Source organism: Dermochelys coriacea, chromosome 6 (genome assembly GCF_009764565.3).
Source record: "Dermochelys coriacea isolate rDerCor1 chromosome 6, rDerCor1.pri.v4, whole genome shotgun sequence".
NCBI classification, from domain to species: Eukaryota; Metazoa; Chordata; order Testudines; family Dermochelyidae; genus Dermochelys; species Dermochelys coriacea.
In genome coordinates, this window is record NC_050073.1 from 79457448 (window position 1) to 79471385 (window position 13938).

Sequence of the window (13938 nt, forward strand, 5' to 3'; positions counted from 1 at the left end):
CCTTCTGGTAACTCCATTGGGCTTCAGTGGAGTATAGCAAGGATGAATTTGATCCACTATCTTGTTTGTCAAAGTGAATGCTACCTTTCCTTTACTTATCCACAAACTCTTTTCAGAAATGTATAGGAGCTTTATTACAGCTAATCCTTGTTACCTGTCTTCATTCCTAGATGGATGTACTGCATATATACTTTGATCTTTTTGGTGTTGAATTGAAGTTCATTGACATTTTTCCACTATTATAGTTCCTTTGGACTGTACACAACAGGGTTTTAAATACTGCCTGATTATATTGCATAATAGCTAGATACATTACTGTTTTTTTCAGTAACGGTGATTAAAAAATATGATGAATTTAAATTCTTACTGAATGCCTATAGTGATAATGTATTAGCTTTCAAATTAGGACAGATTGAGATTAGGGCTATTGTTACTTTTCTACTTGCAGCTTGACCCTAAATCCATTCCTACCAAGAAGAGCTGTCAAAGGAATCTGTTTTAGGGTTATGTCTACAGAGCAGCTAGGAGGATGCTTCCTAGTACTGGTAGACAGGCTTGCACTACCTCTCCTTGAGCTAGTGTGCTAAAATTAGCAGTGTGAGTGCAGTGGCTCAGGTGAACTGCATGAACAGGTACTCTGGTTGGGTGGGATTGTACTCAAAATGGCTAGCTTGTGCTGCTTCTGCCACATGGCTATTTTTAACGTGCTAGCTCAAGGAGAGCTAGCGTGTCTCTAGGTACCCTTGCTGGGAAGCACACTCCTGTCTTCTGTGTAGCAATACCCTTAGGTACTTATGACTCCCATCACCGTAGCATCGGAGCACCTCACAGTCTGTAGTGTTAATCCTCGTAACACCTCTATGATGGTGGAAAGTACCATTGTCCCCATTTTACAGATGGGGAACTGAAGGGAAGGCATATATCAACCACCACAGCCATCATCCCTCAGGATTATGAGGCATTAGTGAAATTTATCTGCAGGGAGTTTTGCTTTTTAAATTTTTGGAACTATATCTTGTGTTTTGAAGGTGTGATTGGACTGGTTTTGTGGAGGGAGATGAATTGGTGAAAAAGCAGGGCACTGTGAGGAAGAGCCCTCCATGAGGGAAAGCAGGTCTGTCCTTGGAGTTTATCTGAGCCCCCCACAGTAACAGCTTGGCCCTCCCAAAGACCAACATCAGCATGGACTTCTGCCCCAGATTTGCTAGCCATTTTCCCTCTTCATCTGTCTCAGGTAATCTATAATCAAGGTGACCTGTGAGGACAAAGCTGGTAGCGAGGAGCCTTTGTTTCAATAGTGGAGGACAAGATATTGTTGTAAATTTCTACCAAATTATCAATAGAGAAAACTCAGAAGAACAATTTTATCCCTTGTAGCTGCTCAGAGATTCAAATGGTTCATCAACTTCTGAGGACAAACTGTCAAAACATCAGTCATCCCATTGGGACTGGTGTGCCCTAACTTTAAAGATAATGGGCAGTCCTTGATAGGAAGGTGTTAATATCAATTCCTCAGCCTTCCACCCCAAGTCCAAACACTTGATCCAAAGCATATCCAGCCTTATGAATGGAGCTTACAACTACCTGGGACAGTAGAATGATGGTCATGGCAGCCATGAAATTCTGGGTTGAATCATCTACATGGATATTAAAATCATTAATTACCAGTCTTAGTGATTCCAGCACCAGTGTAATAAGGAACCTAATCAATCCAGAAGGCTCTTTTGTATTAGTGTGGGGCAACCTACATGCTTACACTAGCCCTATCTAATCCTTAATTTGATTGCAGTATACAGAATATTTAAAGATGGCTTGTCATGGCTGTGGAGAAAGTGAAAAACTCTTCACTTCTGCTATAGCTTCTCAAACATCTCGCACAGCAGAACTGTGCTGAGTGATTGAATCTTCGCTGTGTCCACTTGGTTGCAGATTGAATTTTTCCTTGTGGAGAGCTTTCATGTTACTTAGCAGACAAAGATCAAATTTGGACTGAGGTTCCCATTGCTATGGAAACTTAACCATATGTGGAGAAGGACATGAGCTCATGTCTTCTTTGCTTGAGTTGCAGCCGGTATTACTGTCGGAGACTGTGGAGGTGCTGTAGCTACTTCCTGATAATGTGTGAGTTGCAGTCTTGTCTTTTCTGGCTAGTGAAGGCCATTGAAGAAGTAATGGGTCCATTATTTGTCAAGATTGTGAATGTTTTTCTGTGTGTGGATGAGAACAGGATCCCAGCACCTCTTAAATAAGCTATTGAGAACTCATGAAACCAACTCTTGATGTTCACATTCCTGCTATCAGCCTATGTCCCATCTCCCATTTTTAAGGAAGGTCATTGAGATTTCCTTGGAGTCAAACTGGTCATAGGCCCAAACATGGGGTAGAACCCCCCCCCCCACGGTTGCATTAGTTTATTATATCCAAGCAATGAACAGAGATTAAGGGTGTATGATTCTTATAAATTTGTCAGCAGCTTTTGATACAGTTGGCTATGAGATTTTGTTGACTCATTTACCGACAATAGCAGGGATGGATGGCACTGCTTTTGAGTGGCTATTATCTTTCTGAGAGGACCCCAAAGGGGAGTTGTGGTCAATGATTTCTCTGTCCCAAGAGTGCTCTTTTGTAGCTGCTGAAGGGGTCTGTACTATCACATTTCTTGTTCATAGGGTATATGATTGTTAGCAAGGAGATATGGATTGCCGTGTATTTAGTGCACTGATGATACCGAGCTTAATGAGAGAGTACAACAGCACTTTCAAAAACACAGGGTGCTTTTAGATTCTGGGCTACTCTTGGATGCTCAGATAGGGCTGTGGCCAAGAGTACTTTTTCAGACCAGAATAGTGTAACCTTTTCTTTCCAATGAATTCTTTGTCACCTCAATATTAGATTGCTGTAATGCACTCAGGACCATTTAGAAGCTGAGCCTAGTGCAGAATGTTGCATGTGCGAAGCACAGTAGACCAGTGTTCTGCACTGGCTTCCAGAAAATTTCTGGTTGAAATGAAAGGTGGTGTTTAACCTATAGAGCCCTAAATGGGTTGAGACCTGATATATCTGTAAGATCTTGTCGTCTCCTCCTACTGCCACAGCAAAGATGCTTGAGCTGGAGCTGTCATTCTATGGATGAGAGGGACCTGCTGTCAAGACATGCTCCGAGGAGGAGGAGTCAGTTTTGAAACAAGGTCCGCACACTTGGATTGCCAGAACATAGGTTTGTTAGGCTTTGCAGTGTGCCCAAAAGGCTATATTCCCCCCGCCATGCACGCACACACACATACACTCTCTCTCCCTCTAAGGTTGTTGAGAAGGGGCTGGACTCGGGTGAATCTATAGGCAATCCTTTCCTTGTTTCTGTTGTTTAACTGATTAGAAAATACGATTAAATTCTTGCTGAATGCTTATAGTGATAATGTGTTAGCTTTAAAATTATGCGATAATTTTGCAGAGTCTTGGATATTAACTTATATTTTAGAAACTTAAAAGAACCATAGCTAATGGTTTCTACAAGAGAGTTTGATTCTTCTGTTGTTGCAACGGTTAAGGAACCTACACTGGAATGTTTAATTTTCTTCTATTAACCATTCATACCAAAGGTGGTCCTGACTAATTTAGATAAAGTATATATGCAAGCTGTCACTTGTCTGAAGAAAGGTATGCCATGTAATACCAAAATTGTAGGTGGGGAGGAAGGTCTTCTATAAGATGTGTTGAATATGTAATCACATAAGCATCAAAGGGTATGTGTACACTGCAAGGTAAGCCCAGGGGGTCAAATCAGACTCAAGCCTAAACCGCACTTCTGTCTAAACATAAATTGCACTAACCCAGTGCCGCAGGACTCCATGGGGAGGGAAGATCCAAGCCTGAGTCAAGCCGGGACCAAGGGTTCAAGCCTTATTGCTTTTCAGTGTAAATACAGCAGCACTAGACTCATGCTCTGGGAGTCCACTAAAAGCATTCCACAAGCCCCCGGGTGAACTTTTTGTCTAGACAGTCAAGTTTTCTCACTGCACCACCAACAAAGGGCTGGAGTGGCCACATTTTGGGAGGGCACTAGAAGATTTAGATATGCGTGGCTGGATGCAAGCCCGCATAATATAGTGTAGACACTGAAGCCCCAGGTTGTGACCCAGGGGTCAACAATCCCTAACCTACAAATGAGTGTAGATGCTCAAGCCCTAGGTTAACAAACCCAGAGTCTGCTAACTTGAGTTCTGCTAACCCTGGGCTTACATTGCAGTGTAGACATATCCTAAGAAATAAGCTCAAAGGGTGGGATCCGCAAAGGGATTTTGGCATTAGGCATTACAATGCTGAGTGTCACAGTGCCTAGAAAATCACAGGAACAATTCTGCCATCCACAAATCCAAGTTCAGCACTTAAGCTCCTTGTACAATGAATAGGGAGAGGTAGGTGCCTAAAAATGGGATCCACAAAAGCCAGCATGCTAGAAAGGGTGCCACCTAACCTACCCAATGGGAAATGCTGATGATGGCGGGGAGGGTGTTAAACCCCTCTTCTCTCTCAGAGATAGGTGCCAAAGTCCAGGCTGCAGGGAGGTGCCTGTCTGCTCAGACCCAGCCACCTGGAGTCAGATGGATCGGCTCCTAAGTCACTTCTTGCAGGAATGAGTTCAATGTTTGCCTCACACTACACAAATGGTTGGAGGAGGAGGTGGTGATGAGAGCCTTCCCCCTCATAACTTTTAGCCTAGTAGTTAAGGCACTCATCTGGGATATGAGAAACAGGTTAAAATTCCTCCTCTCTCTGCCAGAAGTAGAGGATTTGATTAGGGGTCTGCCACCTCTCAGGGGAATGATCTAACCACTGGGCTATTCAGATGTGGGCTTCCCTCAATTTCTCCTGTTGAAACTGTTCCACTGTGGATAAATAAAGAATGGTTGGAGCAGGGGGACTGGACCTGCAGCCTCCCATCTCCCCAGGTGGATGCTCACCACTGGACTACAGAGCCATTCTATCTCGTGCTCCCTCCCACCCAACAGTCTTTGGGTCAGAGAGAGAGCGAGAGTGCCTTTTGGGACCCACTCCAGTAGATGTGCTCAAAGGCTGCCTAATGGATCGGGCCCTGGATGTGACTTAAGCAGTAAGACAGAACCTGATCTGCTAGGCATGCTCAGGGGCCGCCAAGTGGATCAGGGCCTGCATACAACCTAGGTGGATGAACATGCATCTTCCCCTGGTTTGTGAATTACTCTGGGGCATAGGGCTTCGGCAGGAGATGGACAGTTAGAGGGTGGCAGCGGTGTACTTGCCTAGGGTCTACAATTTAGCTACCTAGGGAACCTTTACAGTGGAAAGGTAGGCACCAAGTGAATTTAGGTGCTTACAGGGTTAGGTGCCAGCCAAGCAGGAGTTTCATGGATCTCAGTGATGCATATGGGGACTTGGGCACCTAACTCTGGAGTTTAGGTATTTAAGTCGCTTTATGTATCACGCCCAAAGCTTGTTAAATTATCAGTAAGAAAACAACCATTTAAGAGGGACTGGGAGTTTTGACTACTTATTCAAACCATTTTTTAACAGATGATCAGCTGGAGGGAAATATGGTAGATGGGTCTTTAATCTTTCTAGTATGGCTGAGCAGACGTAGAATGCAAACCACCCTGCTTATCTAGTCTGCCTGGCCTAATGAAATGCTAGGGGCACTTACTACATTAACTGTCAACATTATTTACTATTTATAGCTTTACCACACTAAGTGCCATCAGAGACTGTTCTTGATGAGAAGAAATAGGAGACGGTCTGCTCCAGCTTCCCTCCACAATATGAGTCTTGAGCTGCAGAGAAGATGGGGACTTTGGGTAAGCACATTTTATTCTAAAGTGTATCAATGTCTTTTTTTTTTTTTTTAAAGCTATGCTTGAATTTACTGCTGAAATACTTTTTCTGCTTCTCTGTTCTCTCCAGTTGTGGGTGCTAACAGAAAACTCTGGATCCATGACTTTTGGTGACTCCTAAGAAGCTTGTACAGTGCCATCCTGTGCTGGAGGCAAGTACTCCTTATTGGAAATACACAGATGTGAACATGTTCCTTCATAGCATCTAGTGTGTTGTATTTTTCTCCACCTGAGTTAACAGATGTTTCCTTTCAGCTGCAACTGACATTTTTAGTTCTCCTCCAGAGACAGGATTTGTTTGCAAGTCTATAATATTAAATCACAAAATACTACATTGTGTGTCAATTAAGACAGGTCTGTACACAACATACCTAACACAAAAGCAATAGTTAAGACATCTTACCCTCTATTCCACTTAGAGACAGAGAGAGACCTCACCATTGGAACAATCATCATACACCCTTAACTTTGCCTTTGTATGGATGCTAGTCTTCCAGCAACCACTCCTCCAAGCTTTCATATCCACCACAGAGACAAGACTAAGGCCTGGTCTACACCTAAAACTTTGGTCGTCCTAGCTACATTGGTCAGAGTGTGAAAAATTCACATCCCTGAAAGACATAGTTAAGCCAAACTAAGCCCCAGTGTAGATATCACTAGGTCAATGAAAGAATTCTGTCTCTGAGGAGGGTGGGTGGATATACTACAGCTACAAGAAACCCCCTTCCATCACTGTAGCAAGTATCTATATTACAGCACTACAGCAGTGGAGCTGCAGCTGTGCCACTGTAGTGCTTGTAATGTAGACAAACTCTATGGCAGTAGTTTTCAACCTGTGGTTTGCAGACCCCTGGGGATCCGCAGGCTATGTCTCGGGGATCCGCAGGCTATGTCTCAGGGATCCGCAAAAGGGGACTATGAATATAAAGTTTCAGATGCCATAAAAGGCATTCTATTTTTCTGATCAATCAAAAGTATGTGACTACCTCCACCTACAGGTCAAAACCTGGAAGAAGTGTTGAAGAAGGCCACAGTTTTGCACCCTTTCTCATGCTGCATCAAATGCAGGATCTGAATAGTGATGGATTTATCAGTGATCTTCCCTAGGGACTGTGGTTCGAAACCACCTGCCTAATAGGTTCCTAACTAAAGACTCACCACAAGAATCTGGATAACCTGATGAGCTGCTGCAAAATGTCAGATAAACAACTGGAGATCATTGACGATGTCAGACTGCAGTTTATCAGTGACACCACACACTGCAGTATCTGATTTTCTGATATTGGCCAAAGTTTCTGCAGGCCCACCATGGCCTGAACTTGAATAAATTTCCTCACCCCCGCCCCCCATGGATCTCTGCACTATCCTAAGAGCACGGATAGTCAAGGTTCTGAAGGGTCAGAGGCATCTGTTTGGGGTCCTTGTTGGCTCCCAGTACCAAGTCTTGAAATCTATTCACCTGTAATTGAGACAAATGTTGGCTATGCCACCTTTAATCCCAGAGATATGTTTAGTGGTAAAACAGCTGTTACAGGTTTAAACACTGCAGGATAAATACTCTCACCAGCCCCAACACGCTTAGTGATTTGAATGACTAGCTGTTAATAACATTCACTACCACCAGGTTTTCACTCCAGAATCTCACTCTTTTGTTTGCAGACGGCATGCCGTAAATTGTCACTGCAGCTAAAATGAGAGGAAGTTCCATGAAAGTTATGTCCTTAACTACTCCCCTTTGTATCCAATCAGTGGGCCGTCTCTGAGCATGCCATGTGCTTTGATAGAAAAGTTTTATCCAGAAGCCCCTGGATTGATCTTTTAGGTCTACCTTTGCTATCGACCAAGTCTATCCATGCCATCTTTAGGATCAATTATATTGAAAGCCACCAGGGCTATAAATACCATCCTGGCTACTATTAAAAAGAGGTGGTTAAATTCCAGAATTATAGCTTACAAAAAACCAGACTGTAAGTTCACAGCACTCTGACTTCTATCTTATCCACCTCCCCTCTACTCCACCTTGAGTCCTATCTTATTTTACAGCTGCTTTCACAAGAACTGCTAGAGTTAGAATCAGTACTTATGCTTTGTAAAGTTTGGAATTCTACCTCTCAAATAGCTAGAAAATCATTAATTTCTACTTTTAGTGGTTCCTGAGATATTGCTACTTAACCATGCCAGGGTTGTATGATGACACAGTCTCACTGGGTGAACTTGAACAAAGGAGAGTGCATTTCTTCAAAACTGCTGTTGAATTAAGTGATACAGAATACAATATGCTGTTCTTATTCAATGGACACATGCTGAATGCAGCAATACTATTGTCCTCAATTATCGTGTAATACTTCTATTTAAAATATTACATCCTTCTGGTATGAATTCCATAGTAAAAAGAGTATTTTATTTTCTTTCAGAATGATTCAAATACTTAAAAGAACATGCATGATTAGATAGGTTAATAAGTTAGATATCTTGACTGACTAGTTGTTCTGCACTACTTGGATCTGCACAGAATGTCAATTTATTATCCCTTCTAGAGTATATAATCATCTTCTTAAAACTTCTGCTTCTAAAATGAAAAGATGAAGTTTTTCTTGTAGCAGTCTAGTTTTGTATGTAATGAAATTAGTGCTATGGTATAAATAATGCAAGCTTCTTCTCTGAAGAATCCCATCATAAAGACTGCATTTAGTATGTGCTAATTCAAGTTTTAATGTAATGTTTCCATAAAGTTTGTTGAGTTCCTTATGGAAAAATTACATTACCCTTCCTTAGTTTTAGGCATAGAAAAAACAAATTTTTCAACTGATGAAAGAAATGCTAGTGTCTGAAAGTGTGCGTGATTTGCTTTTTTTAAACACGTGGTTCTTTTCCTCTCTTTTCTTTTCTCCAGCACAGCCCTCATTTACATTTGTAGGGAGCGGAGTCCTCAGTACTACAATGGATTTCTTCATTGTAATTCTTATCAAGAGTAGCCATTGATAGTTGTACTGATTTCAAACTGCAATGCCAATATTCCTTCCTTCAGTCTTTATTGTTGATATGTTACAAAATACATGACAGAGTAATTCTTTAAATGACAGAGTAATTAACTTTAAGATGGAAACATTTTATGCATAAAAATAACATATGAACCATCTTTTTGCAATGGTTGCTTATTTAGATTTTTGTATAAAACATTTAATAATGTATAAAGTGTGTGTGTGTGTGTGTGTGTGTATATACAGCTCAAAATATAATCTAGATATAAATATATTATACATTATGCAATATTGAATGGAGTGACACTAAGGGTTTTATTAACATGAGTTTGGAAAAGCCACATTACTCCTGAATGGTAAAGCCATTGTATATATGTACTGTGATGTCTATATTAAAAACTTTGACAGGAGTTGCTACACGCTTCCTCTATAATACACTAATATATTTATAATTCTAGCATCATGCAATATTCCTCTGTAATGAAGTAGGCTTGTTTTACACAATACAACACAGTATCTTTCTTATTAAAAACTCTCCTTATACAAATGATATACTTTACATTTTACATCTTGGAAAAATGAGCTAATACCAGATTTGTTTTCCCCATTCTTGTACACTTAGGTATATTATTGTTTTTTTAAAAAACAATGAACCTATTAGAAAGAAAATGTTTAACTAAAATATATCATAAATATTAAGGTGAACTGATAATTCATTGGTGCAGGGCTAGATACTGATTGTTCAAAACCACATTCTGATTGGCTGGATGTGCCTTTCAGCTGACATCCAGCAACTCATAATGATTCCCAGTTTGAACTCTTTCACTACATTACATACAGAAGTCTCCATGCCCATCATGTTGGATGGAGAAGCCATGCTGAGGGGAGAATACAGATAAGGCACTGTGTGCTGCTTTCACAAAAGGATTTTGGTGCCTATCTGCCATTTTAGGTGCCTCAATCCAAAATTTAGATCCTCAAACACACACTCAGCTGCTGCCTAATCCTGTTGATACCTAAGGACTGTAGGTCCCTAAATTTCTGCTGCTGGGCATATACTCAGCTATCAAGCTCAAGGCTGAACCCCAGTGAGATCCTCAAACTAAGTGTTACCCTGCTTAGTTCACCTGTGGGGCCTGATCTGGTAGGCATGCTTAACCTCACATAAAAGGCTAATGGCGGTGCTGTTGCCACCCCATCCTTAAAAGCTAGTTGTTAGAACACTAACTCAGGATGTGAGACTTTGGGGTTTAAATCCCCTCTCCTCTGACTTGAACCTAGGTCTTCTACCTCTTAGGCCTGGTCTACACTACGAATTTGTCGAATTTAGCAGTGTTGAATCGAATTAACCCTGCACCTGTCCACACAACGAAGCCATTTTTGTCAACATAAAGAGTTCTTAAAATGGATTTCTGTACTCCTCCCAGACGAGGGGATTAGCGCTGAAATTGACATCACCATTTCGAATTAGGGTTAGTGTGGACGCAATTCGATGGTATTGGCTTCCAGGAGCTATCCCACAGTGCACCATTGTGACCGCTCTGGACAGCCCTCTGAACTCCGATGCACTGGCCAGGTGTACAGGAAAAGCCCTGGGAACTTTTGAATCTCATTTCCTGTTTGGCCAGGCATGCTCATCAGCACAGGTGACCATGCAGTCCCAGAATCGAAAAAGCTCCAGCATAGACTGAATTGGGGGTACTGGATCATCTCACTGTATGGGGAGATGAATCCGTGCTATCAGAACTACATTCCAAAAGAATAAATGCCAAAACATTTCAAAAAATCTCCAAGGCAGCGATAAACGGAGGCTACAGCAGGGACGCAACACAGTGCCGTGTGAAACTTAAGGAGCTCAGGCAAGCGTACCAAAAAATCAAACGGATGCTCCAGGACAGAGCCTCAGACATGCCGCTTCTATGCTGAACTGCATGCAATTCTTGGGGGGTCGCCACCACTACCCCACCCTTGTCTGTGGACTCCGATGATGGGGTACTCTCGGCCATGCCTGAGGATTTTGCGGACAGGGAAGATGAGGAAGAGGATGACAAGCTTGAGGAGAGCACACAGCACACCATTCTCCCCAAAAGCCAGGATCTTTTAATCATCCTGACTGAAATACCCTCCCAACCCAATCAAGCCGGAGAAGGGACTTCTGGTGAGTGTACCCTTTTAAATATAATACATGCTTTAAAAGCAAGTGTTTTTTAATGATTAATTTGCCCTGAGGACTTGGGATGCATTCGTGGCCAGTACAGCTACTGGAAAAGTCTGTTAACGTGTCTGGGGATGGAGCGGAAATCCTCCAGGGACATCGCTATGAAGCTCTCCTGGAGGCACTCTAAAAGCCTTTGCAGAAGGTTTCTGGGGAGAGCAGCCTTATTCCGTCCTCCATGGTAGGACATTTTACCACGCAATGCTAGTTGCAAGTAATCTGGTATCATTGCATGACAAAGCCTGGCAGCGTATGGTCCTGGTGTTTGCTGACATTCAAGCAACATCCGTTCTTTATCTCTCTGTGTTATTCTCAGGAGAGTGGTATCATTCATGGTAACCTGGTTGAAATAGGGGAATTTAATTAAGGGGACATTCAGAGGTGGCCGTTCCTACTGGGCTGTTTGCCTGTGGCTGAAAAGAAATCCTCCCCACAGTTAGCCAAGCGGTGGTGGTGGGGCCATTGGCGCTGAACTGTTCGCGTTTGGCTAGCAGTGATCTTCCCTGATAACAGCCATGTGGTGGGGGGAGGGGTAAAGTGATCATCCCAGAGAATTGGATGTGGGGGGGTTAGTTTGCTTTCTGCTGCTGCACGTTAACACGAAAACCACAGAACTCAATGGGCTTTGCTTGGCATGGGAAAGGAGGGGGCTGCTGTTACGAAGGTTGCAGAAGCCGAAATACTATGGCTTACCATGGCCACCTGCAAGCCAAATTCTGTTACCTGGCACTGCGTGTGTGATCTCTAACACCAAAGCTGCAGGTACTCAATATAAAATGCAAAATGCAACCTTGTACTAAAATCACATGTGCTATGTAATGTGAATAGTGTTGTTCACTGTGAAAGAATATAGCCATTGTTCTGTAAAATGTATCTTTTTTTTTAAATACTTCACTCCCTTTTTATCCTCCTGCAGCTGCAAATGTTTCAAGCCTCCCTCCTCTGTCCCAAAGGCTATCTCAGATAAGGCGGTGAAAAAAAACGCACATGCAATGAAATGTTCTCTGAGCTCATGCAGTCATCTGGCACTGACGGAGCTCAGCAGAATGTGTGAAGGGACACAGTAGCACAGTACAGGAAAGTGGCCAATGAACATGAGGGACGATCAGAATGAGAGGTGGCGGCAGGAAGATCAGAGGAGACAGGATGCAACGCTGGGGCTACTGTGGGATCAAACGGACGTGTTCTGGCGTCTGCTGGAGGTTCAGCAACGGCAGCAGGATCACAGACTGCCACTGCAGCCTGTGCTTAACCGCCCTCCCTCCTCCCCAAGTTCCATAGCCACCTCACCCAGATGCCCAAGAACCTGGGGGGGGGAGGGAGGAGGAGGGTCCAGGCACCCAACCACTCCACCCCAGTGGACAGCCCAAGCAACAGAAGGCTGTCGTTCAACAAGTTTTAAAGTGGCCTTTTCCTTCCCTCCAACCCTCCTCCCACACCCCACCCGGGCTACCTTGTGAGTTATCTCCCTATTTTTATAATCAATTAATAAAGAATACATGGTTTTTAAATGATAGTGACTTTATTTCCTTTGCAAGCAAGCTGTGATAGAAGGGGGGAGGGCGGGTGGCTTTTAGGGAATTAGAGTCAACCAAGGGGGCGGGTTTTCATCAAGGAGAAACAAACAGAAGTATCACACAGTACCCTGGCCAGTCATGAAACTGGTTTTCAAAGCTTCTCTGATGCGCAGTGCTTCCTGCTGTGCTCTTCTAACCACCCTGGTGTCTGGCTGCACGTATTCAGTGGCCAGGCGATTTGCCTCAGCCTCCCACCCCACCATAAACGTCTCCCCCGTACACTCACAGAGACTGTGGAGCACACAGCAAACTTCTGCCCCAGCCCTGGTCACAACAAGTTTGCGGAGCCACTCTTCTCCACTCAACAAATCTGGGAGGACCCTCGCTTTATTCATTTGATCTACTTCTACACCAGGTCTGCCTTGTTTTCTCTCCTCACCCACTCCATCATGGGCCTAGGTGTGAGTGTCAGGTATTTGTATGTATGTATTTTTTTTTTCTTCCTCCTTGCTAACTCTTCTGGGGGCTGGACTGCTATCATCAGTCCATAAAGGGCTTGCTGGTGGACAGGATGTGTCTGTGTCCTTTCTCCCCTGCAACAAATGTGCAGTGAGCCAGCAAACACTCAGTTTAGTCAGCTGAGGGCCAGCCAGGTCACATAACCCCAAGTGTAAGTCTTGTGTGGGGAGGATGATGAGATATTCCCCCAGGAGGTTCAAGTTCATCATTCAGATCTCCCAGTGACTATCTGGGAGTTGGCTTGCTGCCAACCCCTGTGAGCAAACCTGGAGGGTTCAGTTTAAGAACCTCTGAGAACCGAACCCTGCAGGGTTCACATGCCAACTCTCCCTTGGTTATAAAAGTTTACCAAATATCTCTCTCGTACTAAAGCTCTCTGTTTGGATTACTTTCCCCCAAATGCATTAGCTTGTGTTTCTCCATGCTAAAAATCCGCTTTCTGCCAATATTTCAACATCTCTAAATCCCCTTTCTCTGTTTTCAATGGTGCTCATGAGATTTAGCACCACCTGTGAATTTGACCAGCATTCTGCTCTTCCTGCATCATCCTTTCAGTTCATTAATAAAGCTGTTGAATAAAACTCTGCTAATTCACATCCCTATGATACCACAGCAGATCCCTTATTGCAGTTTGGTGCTGTCATTTATTGTTATCCTTTGTTTACGGTTAGGCAGCCAGTTTTCAACCAATGTGAGATGCATACTTAGGCCAATTTGAATACATTTCTCAAGTATGGATTCTTGAAAATTACTGAATGCTATATAGATAGTACATATTACATATCTATCTATTTATTATATACCCTGCATTCCATTCATCCACTGTGATGCTTAGACCAAAA

At 43.1% G+C, this 13938-nt stretch overlaps 1 long non-coding RNA gene across 1 annotated transcript; it reads left to right on the forward strand.

Annotated features, from left to right (window-relative positions):
* Positions 1-1618: 1618 nt before the first annotated feature.
* Positions 1619-9001, forward strand: LOC122460538. The gene is made up of 2 exons (XR_006281907.1): positions 1619-5828; positions 5935-9001. It is a non-coding gene; the product is annotated as an uncharacterized LOC122460538 (long non-coding RNA).
* Positions 9002-13938: the final 4937 nt, after the last annotated feature.